This window comes from Chiloscyllium plagiosum, chromosome 29 (assembly GCF_004010195.1).
Source record: "Chiloscyllium plagiosum isolate BGI_BamShark_2017 chromosome 29, ASM401019v2, whole genome shotgun sequence".
Lineage (NCBI taxonomy): Eukaryota > Metazoa > Chordata > Chondrichthyes > Orectolobiformes > Hemiscylliidae > Chiloscyllium > Chiloscyllium plagiosum.
The window spans coordinates 23,225,890-23,233,883 of NC_057738.1; the positions used below are offsets into that span (position 1 = coordinate 23,225,890).

The 7,994-nt window shown below is 39.3% G+C and overlaps 1 protein-coding gene across 1 annotated transcript in view; it reads left to right on the plus strand.

Moving 5' to 3' along the window:
* Nucleotides 1–3,139, plus strand: part of LOC122564430 (E3 ubiquitin-protein ligase znrf2-like) — a 205,011-nt gene extending 201,872 nt beyond the window's left edge. Inside the window, exon 5 of the mRNA XM_043719277.1 lies at nt 1,662–3,139. The gene's annotated coding sequence lies outside the window, so the exon portion shown is untranslated. The remainder of the gene's footprint in view (nt 1–1,661) is intronic.
* Nucleotides 3,140–7,994: the final 4,855 nt, after the last annotated feature.

A 7,994-nucleotide genomic window follows, 5' to 3' on the forward strand; every position in this document is an offset into this window, starting at 1 on the left:
ATTTTTTATTCTGCTATTTACACATCATTATCCGAATTTCTTAAACACATCACTGTGTTTACTTCAAACCATTTGTAATAAAGCATCCATGTTCCAGTTATATAAAAAGATGCGATATATCATTCCCCCATGTTTGAGTAATTATCTTGAATCACTGTCATATTATAACTGATTCATTAAGCAATGAAAATAATCTTTAATTGTTTGTCACAAATAGAAACAGAAGGTGCTGGTAAATTTCAGCAAGTCTGGCAGCATCTGTGAAGAGAAGTCAGAGTGAATGTTTCAGGTCCGGTGACCCTTCCTCAGAACAGACCCTTTCCGGATCTGAGGAAGGGGCACTGGACCCGAAACGTTAACTCTGTTTTCTCTTCACAGATGCTGCCAGACCTACTGAGCTTTTCCAGCAACGTCTGTGTCTGGTTCTGCTTTACAGCATCCACAGTTCTTTTGATTTTCATCGTTTGTCATCTGACATCCTTTCATTTCCTGAAAATCCTCCAGTATGTGCCCAATAAAGATTTCTGATACAGGTTTAAAAAAAATCAATTTAATTTGTTAAACCATGTTTCAAATAAATTCCTGTTCGTTCCCTAATTGACCTCTAATTTCTAGTCTTAACTCTTTTCCCCCAATTTCAACAATGTGTAAATTTGTTCCAGCCCTTTGAAACAAATTCTGTGCTTGATGTACCTGAACTTAGGAGTGGTTGATTAGGTGATGGCCAATATAGAAGGAACTTCTCACTGCATCTAACCTATTCTGTACTTAATACAGGAGAATTTCACTGGAGTAGTGTAACAGAACTTTTAGTTTGTATCTAAAGGCTAGTTAATTTGACCCCAAAAATATCAAATGTTGTAAATAGATTCTAAAATGAAAGATGCTTTAAGGAGTTTCTCAAGCAGCTAGTGGGTAAGCTTTGAAGTGCACTGCCTGAGAGTACAGTGAAGGCAAGCTCACCTGAGGGAGGCAAGAGAGAAATGGATTCCAATTGGGAAAGAATGAATGTGCAGGGATATGGAGATGAGCAGTGGAGTCGCTCATTTGGAGAGCCAGCACAGATATGACTGGCCTAACGGTCACCTGTGTTGCTCTGTAAGGATTCTGTGGCCCAAGACACGCATCGACTTAATTGTCCAACACATGCTATAGAATGAGCTAAGGTAATTTCATCCTGATTATGCCTATGACAACAAAATGAAGTGCAAATACCAAAATCACCCTTTTGACAAGAGTCACTCCCCTTGTCCAATTTGAAACCAGGTGGTCAGGACACCAATGAAGTTGATAGTTAATGGTCTTTGGTTTACTTGCATGTTTGCAAGTAATTTGCACGACTTGTAAACATATCGCTGTTCTTTTAGTGTCACGTGGTCAGAGTCCTGCAACTTCCTTCCAAACGGTACTCTGGATCTACCTACTGCAAATCGACTGCAGCCGTTCAAGAAGGGAGTTTATCACCACCTTTTCAGAGGCAGCTAGAGACAGGCAATAAATGCTAGCAATGTCCACATCCCATGATTGAATTAAAAAAAACATATTCTGCGTAATGTTTGAAATATAAACAGTGAAAACAAAACACTTTTGCGGTTTCTGCATTAAATGTCAGAACTCTCTGAAATATGTTTAATTAATTTTATGTTTTGTTCCTTCATCAGGTTTTCCTGTCACTTCTATAAATGGAACAACTTGTTCAAGTAAACAGGGGCTGTGACTGAATTCCCAAAGGCGAGGAGATACTTAAAAGAGTACGATGATCGTTGCTGCTTCCTTAGACTGTTGAATAGGAAAACTTATCTTACAGTTCTTTATCAATGATGGCTACAGATTCAATGATGCCACAATATTCATCTCCTTCAGGGTGTTGTTTTGAAATCCTCATGGATTGACTTTATTGCCATTTGGATATGGTGTGCCACACACTCACATATATAATATATATTATATATGTATAAAATATATAATATATATGAAGGACATGTGCAGAGATAAAAAGATTTTTCTTTATGTATACAACCAACGTTAATTTTATGGTAATTAGTTTGTGACTTTCGACCTTTTTTGATTTGAAAGCACACACTGATTAATTTGTTCTTGTTATTAATTGTTTTCTACATATTTCCTTTGCACTGTAACTGTGCAGCCATAGCCATTTCTGAGAGATGTGTGATGGCTCAGCATTTGATGTTTTATCTGAAAATCTGGGACAGGGTGGTTAAAACCCTGTGATGTAACTGGAACCCTCAGCCTAAAACATTCATACATCCACAAACATCCACACACACACACACGCGTGATGTTCCAGTCTAGTTGTAAGGTGACACATGGAAAAGCAGATTTCAACCTGGATGAATTTTAGCCCTGTCTTTTAGCGGCACTTTGTACATCACCTATACAGAAGTGTTGTCATTGTGGACCGGGTACCTTCATCCAGATCAGGCTGTGATTAAGGACAACTGGAATGAGCAAGCCTGAAGACGTTTATTAAGTGAGCTTGCAAGGACTGAGTGATCTGTGAATTAACATTCATCCCTTGGGACCAGACTTTGGATTCAGTCCAGAATGATAAGATTGACTCTCCTCTTTACACTGGCATTCTGGATCTGGTATATAGACCAATCTGCTGAAAGGGTTCTTGACATGGCTTCTAATGAGCGTGAGTTTGCAATACAATATTGACTGCATTCCAGCACACTTGCTTATAGAAGGATCCTGCAGGAAATGCTAATATCTCATTAGTATAAGAAGGGATCACTCTTCTGTGGTTGGAGTTTGGGAACATTATTGGAGAATCTACTTCTTGACATTGGAAGAACTCGATGCTAACTGAGAGTGCCAAAAGCAGGAAGATGTTTCATCATTCTCCATCCATTAGCCAAAAACGAAAAAAAAATCAAAGGTGCACTTGCATATATGGCAAAATCTTTCCTTGTTATCTGGGAACCACAAAGTCTGCACAGTAAACAAATGTCTGAACTGGGTAATTGTTAGCAACTGATACTGTTGCAAGAAGCCTTGTAAACTTAGCTCTGCCTTTAGGGGTGACTATGTCTCCACCTCTGAGAGGAAGATGAGATATTATCACAAATAAATCAACATTAAAAAAAATCAATAAATTGACTATATTTAAAAAAAATATTATTTTTGTGGCTGTTTTGAGAAAAGTGGAAATACAAAGATGACGGGGTCTTTTTTCCACGGAAAGTCGGAGGCTGACGAGTGACCTTAGCGTTTGAGAAAATTGTGAGGGGCATGGATAGGGTGTACAAAGTTTTTTAAAAAAAATCACACAACACCAGGTTATAGTCCAACCACCTGATGAAGGAGCAGCGCTCCAAAAGCTAGTGCTTCCAATTTAACCTGTTGGACTATAACCTGGTGTTGTGTGATTTTTAACTTTGTACACCCCGGTCCAACACCAGCATCTCCAAATCCTGTATAGGGTGAATAGTTAAGGTCTTTTCCCTGTGATGGGGGAGACCAAAACTAGAGGGTATAGATTTAAGGTGAGAGGGGAGAAATTTAAAAAGGACCTAAAGGGCAACTTTTTCACATTGAGGGTGATGCGTGTATGGAACAAGTTGCCAGAGGAAATGGTGGAAGTGTGGAATTACAACATTTAAATGGTGGAAATGGTGGAATTACAACATTTAAAAGACATCTGGATGAGTATATGAATAGTTTGGTAGGGTTTAGAGGGATATGGGCTAAATGCAGGCAAAGGGGTCTCGGATAGATTGGGATATCTGGTCGGCTTTGACGAGTTTCCGTGCTGCATAACTCTATGACTATGAATGAGAGAACTTTAGAGGGATTTGGTGGTTTTTGTGGTTCTTAAACCTTGATTGTGTTTCCAGAAGATGACCAAGCTCAAAACTAAGAGCAAAACAATCAGCAAAATGTACTTCACTGCCAAGCACATGCTTTCTAGTCAAGCTAATAAACAAAGCACTCGCATTTGCATAGCACCTTTCATAACCTCAAGTCATTCCTAAATCACTTAAAGCTTATGAACCACTTTAAAAATCCAGCTTTATAATGTAGGAAAACACAGTTGTTAACTTGGACAACAATGTCACATGGACCATGAGAAAGTTTTATTTTGTTTGGATGTTTGTTGAGAGATGAGTCTTAACTGGATGTCTCTGGAAACCCCCTCTGTTATTCTGAATAACATGAGATATTCTATATCCACTAGAATGATTGGGCAGGACCACAGTTTTAATATCTAAAGGAGAGTGCTGCATCTGTGTTAGCCTGGAGTTTCTGCTCAGCTCTTTGGAGTATGACCTTTTGACTCAAAGAAAAGAGTACTAGACTGAAAAGGAAAAATATACAGGACTAAAAGGGAAAAGGAGCAGGAGTGGCTGGATGGCTCTTTTGAAAAGCTGATGAAATTAAAAGCAGCCTCCTATACTTAGCATCTCATGACTCCCACGTCCAGCTCACAGATTAGTCTTTGGTTGTTCCTAACTTGTTTTGATCCAACAAATGTTGCACAATTGATGTTTACATCGACCCAAGTATAAGTTGTCTTTGCATTCAGGTCAGGAGGAAATAATATAACCCACAGAAGTTCTCACCATTAATCTATTGAAGTAACCATCACAGTAACACAGCAAAAATATTATTTTTGTGTTCTGCCAGAGATGAATAAAGTCAAAATTATTGTGCTCATTAATCCTTTTCTGTCAATGACAATACCTAAAACCAGCACAAATTGTGGAGTACAAACACATCAGTTTGCTGCCAATGTTCAATTTGTATGCCTCTCTGACTTTGTCTTTTTTCAGTCATTAAGAAAATACCATGGATTGGTTCCATAAATTCCACTGAGTGGGGGTCATTGAGATAATTTTTGCCCTTTTCAACAACACATTTGTGAAAGCTTGAGACAATAATGTGATTGATAATTAGCTACACGTATTGCTATCCTCGAGCACGAATTTTACAATCACTTATAAAACAGTCCCATGTACTAGCAACTCCTGGCAATCATGATTGAATGCTTGGCGTGCTGATTCTTTAAGGTAGCTGTTAAACTGAATGAAATATTTTATGGATTTTTTTTCAATATTTATTTCTTATCCATATTTTACAGAGTTTTACTTTGATCCTACAGCTCAAGGTCAAAAACATAAAAGGTGCAAAGTGATTTTGAACTTGAATTTGGGGAAATGGTTTTAATTTCCACAAATATTAATTAAATTTTATACTTCATCGCATTTTCGCAAAGAAATTTCAGGCATAAACCTTGGCTTTATGAAGAAAACTCATTTATTGTACACTTCGACATGACATGTAACATTATGTAGGGTTCAATCACGCTTTCAAATTATTTTAGCAATAATGAAACAATTTCAGAATTCCTAAAATACACGACCTTCTGGCAATCAAATATATAGAGTTGTTTGGTAGTACAGAACTTCAGTTTTGCTGAAACTGTTTATCTTGTAATTACCAGGACAGAATCCGAAGAATACCGAACCTCAGTGGGAATAACAATTTATGCTGCATGAGAAACGAGTGACTTGTCAATTAACTGTTTCCTGGTACATTCTCCATGAGAAACACTTCTACCAGTTAGAAGCTGTTTGCCAAACAGTTAGTACCCTTTTCTCATGCAGTATGTATTTTTATCATTGGGATTTGGTCTTGTTATTCTTTGCTAAGAGTTGCAAGACAAAATGCTTCAACAGCGTGTTATGTTTTGGCAACGTTCAAATATACAGTGGAACCTCGATTATCTGAATATCAATTATTTGAATTTTGGATTAACGGAAGATCTCAAGGTTCTGAAAGAAACATTGCATCAAAGAGGTGTTTCCAACACTGATTGCGCCTTTTGTTTACAATGATTAAAAACTAATTCGGCAGACTGAAATGCTGGCAAGAACAGTGCTGGGCGTTGATGGGCACGCAGGCACCGTCTCCAAATGACTGACATCCCACCCACGCTCTCTTTCTCCCTACACTTTCCCTGGAGTTCTACACAGTGGTGTACCCTAAACCCCACCCCCCCCGCAACTCGACCCAAATAATCTCTCCAACATTGTCCTACATAGAACAGAGCAGGAACTTGTCAAAACGCGTGCTATTTTGAGACTCCCCCCCCCCCCCCCAAAGCAGTCTTGCTGTTGGTGTCCAGTCCGGCTGCCGTCTCCGTTCTGGGGGCAGGGCAGACGGAGGTTTGGTGGGGGTAGTGGGGTGGGGGAGGGGTAGGTCGAGTGGTGTGCTGCTGCCTAGTCTTCTGAACGGGGAGTAGACATAGCAAGTGTTCACTCTGTCAATCCCGTTGAAGTGAAGCAACTGGCGGGGAGAGGCTTCAGCAATGCTGCAGATCCCTTATACACACGTGTGTGTCTGCTCAGAAACAAACCCTGAGATAGAGAGAGGGAGCAAGGCAGGCAGAGCTAGGAAAAAGGAAACTTCAAAAAACTCAGAGGAGAGGCATTCAATCAGTTATCCGAATAATCAATTATCCAAACAAAATACTGCCCGCCCATCTTGTTTGGATAATCGAGGTTCCTCTCTATATGTATGTGTATGTAAGTTAGCTCGCTGAGCTTGAAGGTTTGTTTTCAGATGTTTCATCACCATACTAGGTAACCCCATCAGAGAGAGTCTCTGGTGAAGTGCTGGTGATATGTCCCGCCTCTCTATTTATAGGTCTTGGTTTCTTAAATGGTGATGTCATTTCTGGTTCTTAACCCCACAATAAAAAATCCTATGTAGTCATGTTTGGTGCAAGTTTATTGGGAAAATTCTGAATATTTTGATGGATATTGTAGAGTAACGTGGCTTCTTTTTTAGCCAGGTCATCTGCTCCACAGGCAATCTGCAACTAATTAAGTTGATCCACGGAGAGCAGTCGCAAAGATTCCAGAGTTCCATCTGGATCCAAAAGGTGAGGATGGATTAATGATGAAGGAAGCTGTATCTCTACCCTACTCTAACATTTGTTTAGCTGTAACAGTCCTCAGCTTTGAACCACCCCAATGGGGATTTAGTTTGTCACCAAAGACACAGTTGATTGTGTGAATAACTGTGAAAAATACTGTGTGAAAAACAATCAAGCGTTTGAACAATCTTCAGCAATCCTGGAATCGGGTTCTTAAAACTCAGCTCAATCTTCTGTCTTTGCTGCCCATGAGATCACTGTTAATAGAGTTATGGAGCATGGAAAATGACCCTTTGAACCACTTGTCCAGGCTAAGTTTCCCAAACTAAACTAGTCCCATTTGCCTGCATTTGATCCATATCTCTCTAAACCTTTCCTATTTGTGTACCTATCCAAATGTCTTTTAAACATTGTAACAATACAATCTACCATTTCCTCTGGCAGTTCATTCCACATATGAATCACCCTCTGAGTGTAAAAGTTGCCCTTCAGATACATTTTATATCTTTCTCTTCTCACCTTAAAATTATACCTTGCAGTTTTGAACTCCCACACCCTAGGGAAAAGACATTTGTCATTCACCTTGTCTATGTCCTTCATGATCTTATAAATCTTCATAAGGTCATTTCTCAACCTCTTACTCTCCGGTGAAAATGACCCAGCCTCTCCATATAACTCAAACCCTCTAATTTCGGTAACATCCTTGTAAATCTTTTCTACATCGTCTCCAATTTAATAATATCCTTCCTATAGCAGGGTGACCAAAACTGTACACAGTACTCCAAAAGTGGTCTCACTGATGTCCTGTACAACTGTAACATCATGTCTCAACTCCTATACTCAATGGTCTGAGCCATGAAAGCAAGTGTGCCAAATGCTGCCGTTACCACACTGTCTATGTGTGACACAACTTTCAAAGAACTATGTACCTGAATCCTTAGGTCTCTCTGTTCGACAACACTCCCCAGGGCCCTACCATTAATTGCATAAGTCCTGCCCTTGTTCATCCTACCAAAATGCAACAACTCATATTTATCTAAATTAAACTCCATCTGCCACTCCTTGGCCTATTTAATCACGATCCCTTTGT